At 44.6% G+C, this 16,444-nt stretch overlaps 1 protein-coding gene across 3 annotated transcripts in view; it reads left to right on the top strand.

Moving 5' to 3' along the window:
- cd164l2 (CD164 sialomucin-like 2) overlaps positions 1–16,444 on the top strand; it is a 405,638-nt gene that overhangs the window by 378,869 nt on the left and 10,325 nt on the right. The gene's annotated exons all lie outside the window — the stretch shown is intronic.

Below are 16,444 nucleotides of genomic sequence, written 5' to 3'. Positions count from 1 at the left end.
CTCCGGCATCCCTCCATCTGTCTGGAACCTTTCCCTCCTCTTGTGAGCCAGTTTGTCCTGCATGGATAGAGATGGGGAGAGTGTATCCAGACGCCTGCCAGGCCAGATGATAAGTATGCCTGGCCTGTGTAGGTGGTAAGTGGTCCCAGGGATGGGATGAGGACAGTGCCGGTGTGTGCGAGAGAGTGAACGGTGATGTCCCTTGAACTGGCAGTGAGTGAGGGCCCTGTGGGTGTGTGAGGGGTTTGTGAGTGTGTGAGTTGGGAGTGATGAAAAGAGTGACTTACCCTGGCGGAATGGAGGAGATCATTCATCCTTTTGCTGCACTGGGTGGCTGTCCTTTTCTGAAGGGTGTTGGTGCTGACCACTGCTGCCCCCGTCTCCCAAGCCGGGTTGGTGACATTGCTACCCATCCTGTGGCCAGACCGGGGGTAGAGCACATCCCGGCGGGGCCTCCACAGCATCCAGCAGTCACTCGAGGGACCCATCATTGAAGCTGCAGTCTTTTTGCCTTTGCTGGCCGTGTCTCCCAGGACGCGGTGATGAGATGGTGGCGATGAGCACTTAGCTGTTGGCTGCTTTTTGAAGCAGGCATTCGGCACGATGCCACAGCGGGGTGGTGGCGAGCGGGTGAATGAGAGTCAGCCCACCATGGAAAGGCTTGTTTCCCAGGAATGAATAAATAATGAGGCTAGCTCGTGAAGCGATGGCGTGAAAACCCGCCATTGTCGTTGGCGGGTAGGACTCCATTGTATGTGCCCGCTACCACACTTAGTGCAATTCTGGGAAAATTCCACCACTAGTTTATTTACAGTATAGCCAGCAGCAACTACATGTGTGCTTTCAACTCCATCTCTACCTCCACACTGACTGTGGAGGTAGCCCGCACTGCTAACACATTGGTTTACACTGATTATGTGATCATACATCACGGGACTATTCTTAAAGGTACAGCCCAACATTTAACAAAACCACAATTACTACAGTCATGTGCCTTCTTTCATCAACATTTGGACATTACTGTACTCAATCCCATGTTAACCTTATAGGTGCCAGGTCCTTCCACCACAGGGACCTCCACCTTTTCATCTCATTCCTTCCTCTCAAAAGCCTCCTAAATCCCCCTTCCTTTTTGATAAGCTGTTGCCCCCTTCCAACGTCTCTCTGCACCCCCTTTGTCCTGCTGGGGATTGGCTTGTCCACCCCAGTAAAGCTCTGTGCCCTGCCATGTATTTCTGTATCGGAGGGGGGGCTATAGTGTTGCTACTTCCTATGCATTTTCTATTTTTGTTGGAGCGGTTCTTTGTAATGTTCTTCTATAATCAGGGGAAACTAAATTATAGAGGGTATGTAGAGTTTGAAGGTGACAGAGGATCTCCAGGGCCAATTTGGGTGAAATTTAAACAGAATTTTGCGTTGGCGACAGGATGCTTTCCACAATGCTTCTGCACAAACCTGACTACTTCTTCCCCGTGACTGCCTGACGTTCGTACATAATTACGTGTGCTCCCAGGTGTTGTATTTAGACCTTTTGTGCGCTAGCTCTGATGTATAACATAGCATTGCACAGGGCAGAAGGCCATTCAACCCAACATGCCTGTGCCAGCTCTTTGAAACAGCTGCTCAGCTTGTCCCACTCCTCTAGCCTCTCCCCATAGCCTCGTTCCCTTCAGGTAGTTATCCGACTCCCTTTTGAATGTTACCATAGAATCCGCTTCCACTGTCCTTTCAGACAGTGCATTCCAGGTAATATTAACCCGCTGTGTAAAAACAAGCTCCTGGTGTCACCTCAGGTTCTTTTGCCAATGATCGGAAACTTGTGTCCTCTGGTTACTGACCCTCCTGCCGCTGGAAATAGTTTCTCCTCATATACTCTGCTCAAAATTGTTCATGACCTTTCCCGCTGCTCAAACCCACAGACGGCAGGGATGGAATTGCAAACTCAGGCGTGAGGGGATTAGGCCATCGAAATGAAAGAATAATTTATCCAGTGCTTTTCACAATCATCAGACATCTCAAAGCACTTCACAGCCAATGATGCGCCTTTGAAGTGTAGTCACGGATGTAGTGCAAGAAATGGGGCGGCCAGTTTTGCGCACAGCAAGCTCCCACGGACAGCAGTGTAATCATGTCCAGATAACCTGTTTTTGTGGTGTTGATTGAGGTATAAGTGTTGTCCAGGACACAAGGCCTAACTCGATTGGTCTTCTTCGAAATGGCACCAAGAGGTCTTTTATACCCACCAGAGCAGGCTGAAGGGTGCCTCGGTTTAACATTTCTTCCGAAAGTCAGCACTTCTGCAGCTGCAGCACTCCCTCAGCTTTGTCTTGCATCCTCACAACTCAAAAGAGATGATATTGTAAAGACTGGCCCGGCTATTTAAATATTGTGAGGAAAGAATTACTCTGGTCACTAAATCACAGGACACGGGTTGTCCACCATGGTCCCCACCTACCAGATCAGACACATGTGGGTGGCCTTTTCAATGGCTGCAGTTGGTCAGGCGTGTTCGGTGGTGTGAACGGACGATATGGCGAGAAGGCCAAAGATTGGTTTCACGATATTGTGAAACTAGTTTGCGATCGTCCGCTCAGCCCACCGATGGCGAGCTGCATTGCCATCGGACATCGGGAACCTCATTGTAATACACCAGCACATCATTATAAGGCCAGCCTGCCGGACTCATCCACCCTCCCGCTGGATGGTCTGCCCACGTCGGTGGGAAAACACGCTGACATGTTTCACAACAGCACGTATAAGGTGTGCACTTGACGAGCTGCACTTCGCTCGGGACTTCAAGGTTTGTTTGCCTATCTTGCTTCAGGCAGCACTCGCAGTCATCAGCGCCAGGCTTCACAGACAGCACCACATCACTGTTAGGGGGGCTCACGGGCAGCTCTCCACCTACCAGACCGGCCGTATGGCGGGGGCGGTTTTTCAATGGCTGCAGGGCCAGGGCTTGCTTGGGGAAGGGGGAGAAATGGCCTCAGGCCAGGGAAGAGGCTGCAGGGCGAGGGCTGTACTGGGGAAGGGGGGTATCCCAGGGTGTGTGGGGGGGCACATGTTGATCTGTGCAAGTGACCTGAAGATGGTGAGGGCTGAGGAAGCATCTCCAGAGGAGATGAGGCCAGATGGAGATGTGAGGGTGTGTGTGAGAGAGTGAGTGGTGATGTCCCTTGAGCTGGCAGTGAGTGAGATACCAGTGAATGTGTGATGGGCTTGAGTGTGTGAGTTTAGTGTGGTGAAATGGTTGCCATACTCTGGCTGCACGGACGAGATCATTCTTCCTCTACCTGCATTGGATGGCCAACCTCTTCTGTGCAGCACTGGCACTGATCACCACTGCCATTGCCTACCAAGCCGGAGCGGTAATGTAGCTGCCCCCCACTATGGCCAGAGCTGGGTTGGAGGATATCACAGCAGGCCTCCATGGTGTCCAAAAGGCGCTCAAGGGCTGCAGTCTTCTTGCCTTTCGGGGCCATGTCTTCCTTGCTGCAGTCCTGGGCTGGAAGCACTGAGCACGGCCGGACTTTAAATGTGGTGCCTGGTGTGGTGAAGCAGTGAGGTGACAGAGTGGCAGGCGAATCAGAGCCTGCCCACCATGGAAACTGCCTGTATCCCAGGAATGCATAATTAATGTGGCAGGTTTGGGATGACACAGCGTGAAAAGCCGCCATTGCGATATTATTTAACCTGCCCGCTACCGCAGTTAGTGCAAATCTGGGATGATTCCGCCCAATGATTGCAATTATTCCTCAAAAGGAAAATGTATTTACGTTATTACATACAACAAATGGATGGGCGCAGATTTATTTTACTAATTTTATGCTTTCAGAATATGAAACCTAAGAAAGTATCTGAAATGGAATACTCTATAATGTTAAGACCATTGTGGTTCTGGTGGGAAATATTGCTTTTATTAACAAAACAGGATTATAAGGATCAGTTGGTAAGGAAGAAGATAACTGGTAGCTTTTCTGTTCCTGATATCAGTTCAGGATGGAGACAGTAGGCAAGGTTTCATAAGTGGCAACAAGAAACGATGAGGTCCCCCCAGCGATCAGCTTGTTGGGATATAATGGAACAAAACAACTTTATTGAGAGCTCGTTCGCTACTTCTCCGAAATGACACACAGTCTGAATCAAACCTACCGTATGAGCTGAAATGTTAACCTTTTAAGACGCACACAGCATTGGGTAAAGATTAAATTGTTGTATTTTATAAAAGCAATTTGAATTATGACATGAGTTTGCATATTATTAAACTGCTTGGTTGCTCCCACTCCCCAGCACGTAATACAAAACTAGAGAAAGGGTTTTACTAAGCATGAATGCTAAATCGAATACATTTTCAATACATTATAGGGAATGTGAAGTTTTAGCAAAATAAATACAGATTGAACAAGTTTAAATCCTGGATTTTTCCCCTGTCTGTACTACTATTCTAAGCTAGTCAGGAGGTAATGGAGTTAAAATGTATTGGGTGGGAATGGGGAGGTATTTGTGATTTAGTTCACCCTCTTTAGATTTTCTAATTTCTGCACCCCCTGCCCCAATGATCCCCATCACCTCATCTCCACCCGCATCACTCCTCAGCTGCTTCTTCCCAACTCTTGCTTCAGTGATGACCGCAGGGCTGCCTGTACATGAACTGCGATCGACCAGAGGTAGACGCGTAAAGCGTTCCTTGCTTTTAACAAGAGAATGAATACAAGCTTATTTGACCAGCCTGAGATAATGAGTCCTGTTAAGAAAGGTAAAAAAAATAGAAGCAAAACTATCTTGCAACTAAAAAAAAACCTAAGAAATAAGCTAAGTAACGTTGAGTAAAACTTCTGATTTCTCTCCGTCCACTGCTATACGCACAGCTCTATGTTAAATGGCAATACAAGTCAGCCTATTATCAATCATGTAAAAACGGCCTCAGAAAATTGGCTGCTCGATCAACGATGGATGAGGGGGCATATGGTTTGAGGAACCAGACAAGTAGAAAGAATGCAAAGTGGCCGTATTACACTCTTGTTTTTGAAGAGATTCTGCAAGGCTCATCCCCCACTGAGGTCTAGATGCTTTCATCTAGATGTTGCGTTGCACTGTGCATTTCTAGTGGGAACAGGAGCAGTAATTGGAGAAAAATGGACACTGGCAACCATAAAGATTATTCTCTTTGAATTTCTTGTTCATTTTAAATACTTCAATCTGTTTTACTTCGTAAATGGGGCAGTCCTAAATGCAACCACATGTTGGTACATTTTCCTAGGCTTTCTGTGAATAAGTGCAACACTCAACATTTTCACAGAAGTCGTTACTTGAAATGCTTCATTGTTTTACAACTCCCCAAACTCTCCAGAAGAGGTTGATTAGGTAACAGTGAATTTGACAGTGTGGGATTCTAGTGGGTTTTCCAAACACTCCATCACTACCTTCAGCTAAATGTTTCCATAGCCTCTTGTCTGCTAATATCTAAATACAGCAAAGTGCACATCTCATTTGTTGTCTTACGAATGTGTGGGATTTTTTGCTTTTTTGCTTTTTGAAATGTAGTTGCCTGAAAACAGCAATGCTGACACAAAGCCCTGTCACCATTCACTGTCACACTGTCTCATATTGACACCAGAGAAAACATCCTTTCTTCTGCGCGTTGCTTGTGTGACTTTCAAGGCTACAATTTTGTAAACCTACCTTGCGTGACATTGCCTAAATAGCGGTAGGAATGGAATTATTTAAAAGAGAAATCATAAGGATTATGGGCTCGTTCTCTGTGGGTGATTGTCTGCTCCAAGTTGATAGCCTGCCAAGAGGTTTTGTAGCCTGGGTCCCAAGATGGTAAATGAGCCCATTCAGTCTCTCAGCTGCTGTGCACTGTGGCAAAGTCATAAAATACTTCAACCACTCTTTGGCCACTTGCAGATAATGAGCAAGCTGGTGCTCACAGTCTACAGCAACAAAACCTTGGATTTTCACAAATACTGTTTAGTAGCCTGAGTGATATTTGATATCAGGGGGGTTCCTGCAGTAATGTGCATTTCAACATCCCATTTTAATACGGCTTTCAGAATTATATTTTCTGTTTACCCAAAATTGCTGTTAGAAATTCTATGACTTAATACTTCAGAATGCGGCATAAATCCAAAGAAACAGATTTCTGACCTTATATCGCAGCTTCCCTGTTCAAACCACGGTTCTGCCAATTTTACAGGAATTTTTAAAGAGAAAGATGAAATTTAAAAAAAAAAAATATCAAGCAGGGCAGCTGGATCGGGCTCTTTGTTAAAAGGGGGTTTCTCTTAAAATGGAACTTGCGGCACTCACATTTTGATTTTAATTGAAGATGTTTTCATTCCGGAGGTGCTCATCAAGTCAAACAATATTTTTTTCAAGATCCTTCCCTCTCGCTGGTCAGTCAGTTCAATGTATTAAAATGAGCGAACACTTGATACCCGTTTGACTTGACAAATTTAACAGATTCCACTAGTTGGTCGATGGAATCATTCTAGGCTTTGACTATTCACCTGCCCTGTTATAATTTCAAGCGTCTCTTTGACCGTGCTGGGATTAATATTCCAAGAGCAAACGCCCGCCCGCTCTGCAAAGGTGCAGGAACATCAAATTTGGCAGTTGGGATGAAGGCAGTCAAACATTCCAGGGAGAATGAAAGCAGCAGCTGCAAGGCAGACAAGCTATAATAGTTTTTTTTGTGTGTGTGTGACTTTGGCTATACACATATTTGGCAGTCTATTAACTTTCCTAACTAGGTAGTTGGACTGGATAGTGGCCACCCATGGAAAAGAATTTCTGTGCCTGCACCAACTGATTGGTTTTGGAAGGTTGTAATTACTTTAGAAATTGCTCAGACCTTGCTCTTGGCACTGACGCTGTCCTTCACCTTATAATGTATCCCCTATTCTACCATCATCTAATATACTGCATCCCCCCACCCGCCCGGCACCCCCCATCTCAACCACCCAGCCCACCCCAACTAATCAACTGTGGATTATCATTCAATAAACAGAGGGTGATTATGTTACAATCATTAATCCTTCAGTCAGGATGTCATCCTGCCTCAGCTGCAAGGAATACACTGGCTTCACTGTCATCTGCCACTGGCAAAAAAAAACATAATTGAATCTTATCCATCTGGACTGCAACACCTTCCTTCAAATCCTCTACTGCTTCGTGGCTCCCAAAAACTCGGGCCTGCCACTTCAAGCGGCCTCTACGTCTCCATAATCCTCTTTCTCTTTTTTATATATGTAACATCTCATTGCCTTCTGCCGTGCTGCAGTAAATTAATTCACAACGATGACGTTTTTGTAAATATGCATGCGATTTAAAGGGATGGATATCAATGGAGCATTTTTTAAAAGGGAGTTTAAAGCGGAATTGTATCCATGGCAGCTCCCTGGTGAGGTTGCTTGAGCTCACGTGGGCTTTTAGTGTAACAGAAGGACACCAAGTGTTTCTTGGTCAAGGAAGGCTGTAGTTTTTGTTGAAATAAGAGGGTACACTGGCGCTGGGATTTTCATTTCTATGTGTATTCCTGCATGAATAATTCTTATTATATAGCAACTTATTATTAAAATGAGATGTCCTGCCCATTGCTGCATCTTTTCCTCTGCAAAATAAAAGCATGCTATCTCCAATCCACCCTTTAAAACAAGAGTGTCAGCGTCCCTGGACTACAGAAGGGAGACAGCTACTGTTGTAAGGTTGTATTTTGTCCCATGAAGAGGCTTGTATGGTTGAACAATAACTGTTTATTAATAACACATAACTATATACAGGGAACAGTACTGGTGAGGTGCTATCTTCAGGCCGACTCCTATGTTCTACTACTCCCATGTGACTCTGTGGGCAATACTGTTTCTCCAGTCCCACATTAACCCTTACAGTCCCAAATACCCAAATATTTCAGCTATTGGGCCTTCTGTTGCTTGTTAATACCTTATGATCTCAGCTGGAAAGAGTGAGTGTGCATGATGAGAATCAGATCACAAATAGTTCTACGATATAAGGAGAAAGGCTTACCCATGGAGAGTGTTCGCTTAGCGAAATGACTGGAGACTGCTGCTGTCTACGAAACTGACCTCTTCATGTCACTACTTCCAGGGGAGGTGACTTAAAGGGAGATAATTAAAGGGATGGTAAAATCTACGTGAGCTGACGGCACTAACCTAATCTCCCATCTTTCCTATGAAAGCTCAAACTAGTGGATAAACCCAGATAAAGTCCTTAAATACAAAAACTTGCATTTATATAGCACCTTTCACAACCACATGGATGCCCCAAAGCAGTTTACAGCCAGGTGAATGCTTTTGAAGTGTAGTCACTATCGCAGTGTAGGAAACGCAGTCCCCAATTTGTGCTCAGCAAAGCCCCCACAAACAGCAACGTAATAACGAGCAGATAATCTGTTTCTCTGATGTTGATTTAGGGATAAGTATTGGCCGTGATCTTCTTCGAAATGGTACCATTGGATCTTCTGCATCCACTCGAGAGGGCAGATAGGACCTTGGTTTAACACGGGCTTGTCCAACACGCAGCCTGCGGGCTGGATTGTGGCCCCCAGGAGCCACTGCTCAAAATGCAGGTCAGACAGGTACGTGAAGTTGAAGATTTGGCAAAGGGGGCTGCTCCTCCAATCACAGGCCACTCCTCTCCTGCATTTGCTGCTGATTGGCTCACAAGTGAGAAGCAAATGTGAGAGAGAAACAGGTTCCCAGAAGGAAAAAAACAGTTCGGACCAGTTCTCTTATTCCCCAGTTTTTACTGGGTTTTTTTTTTCGTTCTGGGCTGTGATTGGACGAGCAGCGGGTTCCAGTGGCGGCCGGTATTCCTGGGAAAAACAGAGCTTTTCGGGGTAGGGGGTAGGGATAGGGAAGGAGAGGCTGCCCGGGGCCACGGGGGAAGGAGAGAGGGAGGCTGTGGGGTCACAGGGGAAGGAGAGACTATGGCGGCCATGGGATGGAGAAACTGTGGGTACCAGGGGCTGGCTGCAAGGCCTTAGCGGAGAAACACAACAGAGCCCGGGGTCAGGGGTGGGAGGAAAGGCTGGATGGTGTGTGAGAGAGGGAGAGGGAGAGGGAGAGAGTGGGGGGCGTGTGTGTGTGTCTGTGAGAGAGAGTGAGTGTGTGGGAAAGAGAATGAGAGTCTGTGTGTATGAGAGAGAGAGATAGAGAGTGTGAGAGATAGAGTGTGTGAGGAAGAGAGTGTGTGTGTCAGAGAAAGTGTGTGTGTGTGTGAGTGCATGTGTGTGAGAGAGTGAGTGTGTGAGAGAGTGAGTGTGTGTGAGAGAGAATGGGTGTATGTGAGAGTACGTGAAAGAGAGGGTAAGTGTGTGAGAGAGTGCATCTGTGTAAGAGAGATTGAGTGGGTGAGAGAGTATGTGTGTGTGAGAGAGAGAGTGAGTGTGTGAGAGAGAGAGGAAGTGAGGGTGTGAGAGAGAGTATGTGAGGGTGTGGGAGAGAGAGAGTGCGAGGGTGTGAGAGAGAAAGTGAGAGTAAGAGAGAAAGAGAGAGTGTGAGTGTGAGAGAGTGACTGTGTGGGAAAGAGAGTGAGAGCCTGTGTGTATGAGAGAGGGAGAGTGAGTGTGTGAGAGAGTGTGTGCGAGAGAGAGATTGTGTGTGTGTGAGAGAGAGAGAGAGAGACAGAGTGAGAGAGAGAGAGTGAGAGAATGTGTGTGAGAGTGTGAGTGTGTATCTGGCTCATTCCCAATCTCAGAATTCTCACTCACTCTTATCCCAGCACACCAACAGATATTCACACCCACTCACATGGTGGGTGAGGGTGAGTGAGTGATCACCCTGAGACTGGGAGTGAGCTGGACACACACGCTCTGAACCTCTCACACTCTAATGGTCATCTTTATGAGTTATTCTTTTTTAAAATGATCAATTTATTGTTTTATTTTTGCTCAGCAAGTTGTTTCTTTTCTTCACACTCAACGTTTTATTTTGAAATTCACGTATCTTTCTGAAATTTGCTCATTGGCCCTTTGAGTGAGAAGAAATGGAAATGTGCCCAAACCTCCACCCCCCACGCAGAAAGGTTGGACAAGCCTGGTTTAACATCTGATCCAAAGAAAGAGCACCTTTCAATAATGCAGCGCTCCCTCAGTAATGAACTTGAGTGTCAGCCTTGATTTTTGCACTCAAATCCCTTGGAGTGGGACCTGGACCTACAACCTTCTGACTCAGAGACAAGTGCACTGACAACTAGGCGACAGCAATAGCAGCACCGAAATTGGGCACAGAAAATAAAGAGGTGCATGGGGTTTTGTCTCTTTCTACCTTCCCCTGATGGTGCCAGACGTGTCCCAGACTCGATGGGCCGAAGGGGCTCTTCTGCACTCTGTGATTCTGTGGTTCTGTGATGGTCCATCGCAGGAGAAGCCATTTCATGCAATTTTTAAAAAGAAAACTGTAACTTTATTCTCAATCCCAGAAACTTTATTCTGGGGATTCAAACAACGAGTTAATAGTCGTTTACTTTGCCAAAACACTGGATTATACATTAGACACGAAAAATCTCTCACTTGATTGCCAGCCAACAACAATTACTTCAAATCTTTCTGTGCTCCCAACAACTGCCAGGATAGAATTTGTTGCAGTTGTTTCTAACTGCACTCTGCCATAACATGATCTAATATGCTGAAAAGTGAGACCCATTAAAAGTTTTACCTGTAGGTTTACTCAAATGTTTTTTTATAGTTTTCCCTTAAGAATCCAAACATGAAGGACAAACCTGGAGGACTTCTCAGGTTTGAGTTAATTTAATTCCAAATATTTTTAAAAGCAGATTTTCGGAGAACATGGTGACCAACGTCATCACAGAAATATATTGCTAATGTATGAGGATTCTTTGAACAAGGTTCTGTTCATATCTCATCCCTGCTCCCCACATTTACCCACAGGCATTTTTGTGACTGATATTGTATCCTCTCAATGCTCATATTTTCATTCAGGGTATTCTCGCTAGAAAGAAAAACTTACATTTACAAAGTGCCTTTCAAAATCACTGGACACCCCAAAGTGCTTCACAGCCAATGAGGTACTTTTGAAATGTAGTCACTGCTGTGATATAGGAATCGTGGAGGCCAATTGGCACACAGCAAGCTCCCACCAACAGCAATAATAATGACCAACAGGGATAATGACCATGAATACAATGGACGCCTACTCTTATGTGGTCTTTTGTAGCCACATGAAAGTTATATTACAGCATAAAGATGATTGTTTATGGAATTACTGTTTGTTAGTGTTAGCTGTGGCTCAGTTGATTGCACTCTCACCTTGGAGTTAGAAGGTTGTGGTTTTGTAGACCCACTTCAGGAATTGAGCACAAAAATCAAGACAGACACTCCAGTGTGATACTACGTGTAAACAAGACCTTGGGCGGAATTTTCTGTGCCCGCTGGTGGCGGGCGCGATGGGTGGCGTGAGTGGACAATACGGCGCAATCAGTTTCACGACGGCGGGGAGGCAGGTCGCGATTGTCCGCTTGCGTTTCCTGCCATCAGTTGTCGGCGGGCAGCATGCCGTTTTACCCGCCGCTATCTACATAGTTCTCCATGGTGTCCTAATCAATATTTATCCCTCAGTCAACTTGACAAAAACAGATTACCTGGTCATTATCACATTGCTGTTGGTGGGAGCTTACTGTGTGCCAATTGGCCGCCACGTTTCCTACATCACAGCAGCGACTACATTTCAAAAATACCTCATTGGCTGTAAAGCACTTTGGGGTTTCCAGTGATTTTGAAAGGCACTTTATAAATGTAAGTTCTTCTTTCTAGTGAGAATACCATGAATGAAAATATGAACAATGAGAGGATACAATATCAGTCACAAAAATGCCTGTAGGTAAATGTGGGGAGTAGGTATTAGATATGAACTGAACCGTTTTCAAATAATTTTCATACCCTAAGCAACGTATTTCATGCTATGAGGCTGGTTGCAATATTCTCTGAAAATTTGCTTTGACAAATATTTGGAATTAAAGTAATTCAAACATGAGAAGTCCTTCAGGGTTGTCATTCGCATTGGGATTCTCCCCACATCTCTGTGTTGTGGAAATCTGAAGGCTGACACAGCTAAACAGCTGGCATGCACACTGGGTGAATCTTCCCACATCACCAGGGAACTTGGGTAAAAATAAAAATGATGGCAAAAAAGGAAGCAGGTACCCAACGGAGTGAACCCCTTCCAGTCACAGCTTTGTGCCTCAGCCAGAGTATGCAAACTCCAGGGAAGGCAGGAATTTCAAAAGCTTTTTACGTAAAAAAAAAACCCAGAAAAAATCATAGGAGAGGAAATCATGCCTAACTTACCTTGATCTCTGACAATTATCCATTCGCTGTATGCTAATATAGGCTACAGAGCATGCAACTGCATTATATAAGAATAATGGTGCCTCGCTTGGAATGAAGACACTGTGTAGAAACGGCACTGGTTCTTAATACCCTTCACTGAAGACAATTATAGTTAAATATGTCTACTTCAATTTCTGAAGCAGTTAAAATAAACGTTAATATTGTTACCATACACTAATGTAGAGGTTTACCATGTTAAGGTAACATCAGGACAGACAATGCAGAATGTTCAAACACAGAGCTGATTTACTTACCAATATGCTGGTTCTACGACTCATTAGTAACACTAATTACTACACAGACTAAGTTGAAACAATTTAATATGATTTTTATTCAATAAACTTGCTTGTGAGTATCTTGCATAGTTTGCTGACATAAAAATGGATTAGTTACTTCAGAATGTAATATTATTATTCCTAGGCTTGTTTTATTGGCATTACTTTTCACTTGTTTATTATTAAGCAGATTTTCTATCTTTTGCTGCAAATTCTAGGAAGAAATGAAGGGTCCCACGGGAAGTTTATCTGACAAGTTGATGTCAGGTAATGACCCTTGGTGATACATTAATACTGAGATCAGAAAAGACCATGGCATAGGAAATTTTCACGGTGTTTATATTAAATCTATTATATCTGCTCCATAATGAACTATTCAGGATTTACAAGTGGCTCCACACCAGCCCATTCCATAGTAAAAATCAAAATCTATATTGTCTTAACCTTTGTTACTTTTCACGTTCTCTCGAAATTCAGATTGTCCTGTTTTCAAAAGAGTATTCTAATGTATAAATCTGCTCATATCTTCACTGAGTACTAATACAGGGCGTGGTTGAGCAGGGCTGGCCTCTGTTATGGGGGGAGAGGGGAGAATACTGAATGTTATGAATCAGTGGGCACCTTGGCCTGGGTTTTGCGGTCAGCAGTGAAGCGATTGGGTGCTCACCACTGACGTCGAAGGGAAACTCAATGGGAAGAGTTTTCATGTCGGCGTGTGGGGGCGGGCCCTGCACGCCGATGCGTAAAATGACGCGTGGTGACGTTGGGGCGTGTGTCCTGACGTCACTGCACATCATTCAGATCTTCCGCTTGGCGGGTGCGCACCAGAGGCGGCTGTGCACCCGCTGAACTGTCAAAGGCCCTTTAAGGCCGTTAATAAACTAATTCTCAATGCTGCCCGTCCAACCTTAAGGTTGAGGCAGGTGAAGAGCCCAAGTGGCCTTCGCATTTTTCATGAAACCTCATCCACGGGCGGGATGAGGTTTCATGAAGGGTTTATTAAAATAATAAATATTTTTCACACATTTCAGAAACATGTCCCAGCTCATGTGACACTGTCACATGAGGGGACATGTCTAAATAATTTTAATCTGTCTTTATTTTAAACTTTCAATTTGAACTTAATCTCCGAGGCAGCTCCGTGCTTCAGGCCGGCCCTGACTACCCCCCCCCACCTGCACAGGTACCAGGCGCGTGAGGCCTTAATTGGCACACCCATGTAAAATGGTGGCGCGCAGCCAATCGCGGGCGGCGACCAGCTCCACGCACGGTCTCGACTGGTTCATTCCCGACCGGTCCACTCAACAGGCAGAAGATTCTGCCCAGTGACTGATCTCGCGACCTCTATGGTAAGAACTTCACCTCTCTCACCAGGCAGTGGATTGCAGCGTTCTTTAATGGCGAATCCCAGCATGGCGCTGCAGTGATGTCATCGAAATGTCCGAGTAACCGGTCATATTAAAGAATTCTCACAGACAGCCAGTCAGGAAATGAAAAGCAGTAAAATCTAACAACTTATTAAAAACATTACATAGAACAAAATAAGGATTGAGAAAACACATTGGTTGAAGGTAGAAGCTGAATATTCTGAAAAAAAAACTTGAAGGAAAACATTATTTAAAAAAGATTTAATCAAACTGGAAACATTTAACAACAGTCCACAAATACAAAATTACTTTATCGGGGCCAGATCTTTTGTTCAGCAGTTGTTATTACTCAGATTGCAGTTAATAACCCAGTTACACCTAAATGAACAAGGTGGAACTTTTTATGGAGTTTGAAACAGCAATGTGAGAGCAGACAAGAGGAGGATGTCACTGATTTCTGGCATAGGGGGCTCCACAGTGCAGCCTGCAGTGGAGCAGTGAGTGACAGACCACAACTTCAGGACTCCTCTGTTAACCTGCGCTCGCTCTAAGTCCTGAAATTGTGGTCAGTTTTGAGAGGGGTAACAAAGCTGACCACACAGGGAGCAAACTGGCTGTGTACATCAAACGTCCCCCTTAAGTTGCGTGTGTGTGCACAGTCGCACAGCGATCTGAAAGGTACCGCACAGCGCAACAAGTAGGCCACACCCGACAAAGAAAAATAAGCAGGATCATTGCCTATGGGCGATGTTATGTCAAAGAGACACAGAATTGTTATGGTGCAGAAGGAGGCCATTCGGCCCATCTTGTCTGCATCAGCTCTCCGAATGAGCGTTATGACTCAGTGTCATTCTCCTACCTTTTCTCTGAAACCCTGCACATTGTTTCTATTTAAATAATCATCTAATACCCTCTTGAATGCCTCAATTTAACCTGCCTCTACCACACTCCCAGGCAGTGCATTTCAGACCCGAACCACACGCTTTGTGAAAAAGTTTTTTCTCATATTGCATTTGCTTCTTTTGTAAATCACTTTAAATCTGTGCCTTCTCGTTCTCGATCCTTTTACGAGTGGGAACAGTTTCTCCCCATCTACTCTGTTCAAAATCATGATTTTGAACATCTCTATCAAATCTCCTCTTAGCCTTCTCCTCTCTAAGGAGAACAGTCCCAACCTCTCCAATCTGTCTTCATAACTGAAGTTTCTCATCCCTGGAACCATTTTTGTAAACACCTTCTACACTCTCTCCAATGTGTTTACATCCTTCCTAAAGTGCGGCACCCAGAACTGTACACAATACTCCAGTTGAGGTCTAACGAGTGTCCTATACAAGTTCAGCATAACCTCCTTACTGTTGTACCCTATGTCCCTATTAATAAAGCCTAGGATACTGTGTGCTTTATTAACTGCTCATGCCACATGTCCTACCACCTTTAATGACTTATGCACATATACACCCAGGTCCCAGTTGTACCCCTTATTTCTGTAAGCAATGCGACAGCCAATTTTTACACAGTGCAATTCCACAAACGGAAATGAGACAAATCGCCAAATATTCTGTTTTTGACATAATTGTTGAGAGGTAAAAGCCAGAACACTTGGCAAACATCTTGCTTTTCTTTGCATAATGCCATTGGACGAAGAGGCAATGGGGATTTCAGTTACCAAAATGACTGGGATGGGAAAAGGGATATTTATGCCCCTAGTTCCCAGTGGACAGTGTGTAATCTGAAGATATTGCTGCTGTTGGTAATAACATCAGGTTGTGAGTTGCATTTCACAAATTCCCAAATGCCAGATGAACAGGAGATATCTGACAGCGGAGTATGTTTCCATGTAACCACTCAATCCATTGCGGGATCTCTTCAGGATCATTCAGTCATTCGTCCCCCACCATCTGGAACTGTCTCCTTCAGCATCTCTACCTTGCAATCTCCCTCCCTGCATTCAAATACCTTCTCAAGACATTTCTCTTTGTCCATGCTCCTTTGATTGACCTTCTATTCCAGTGTCCCACTCAGTTTCCACTCATTCCTCTCTACCTCTGAAGGTCTCTGAGGTGCCTCTGTGTAGTGAGCAGTGTAGAAATGTAGGCTTTTGTTCGATTGTTCTATGTCTTTGGTTAACATCTGTCAGATTAATCCAGCATTCACCGGGCTCCGCTGTGATGTATGGTTATGGAAATCAATCCACTCAACTTTATCTTCAGATACTGAGATTGCTATTAGTTCATTGTCGTTTACCTAAGAACAAAAATTAAAAAGATGAGCAGTGAAACCTCTGTGGTTTCTATCTAAATGGATTGTGGCTTATAATTTAATTGTCACACTCGATCTTTCCATGATGGTATCATTCTCTGTGTTTCCTAATTAGTGTCTGTTTTACATAACGCTTTGATAGCAATCAAACAGAGATAATTTAGATTTAATTC

The sequence above is a fragment of the Cetorhinus maximus genome, chromosome 21 (assembly GCF_964194155.1).
Source record: "Cetorhinus maximus chromosome 21, sCetMax3.hap1.1, whole genome shotgun sequence".
NCBI lineage: Eukaryota > Metazoa > Chordata > Chondrichthyes > Lamniformes > Cetorhinidae > Cetorhinus > Cetorhinus maximus.
The sequence above is the reverse complement of the archived record's forward strand: the minus strand, read 5'-3'. Positions and strand labels throughout refer to the sequence as shown.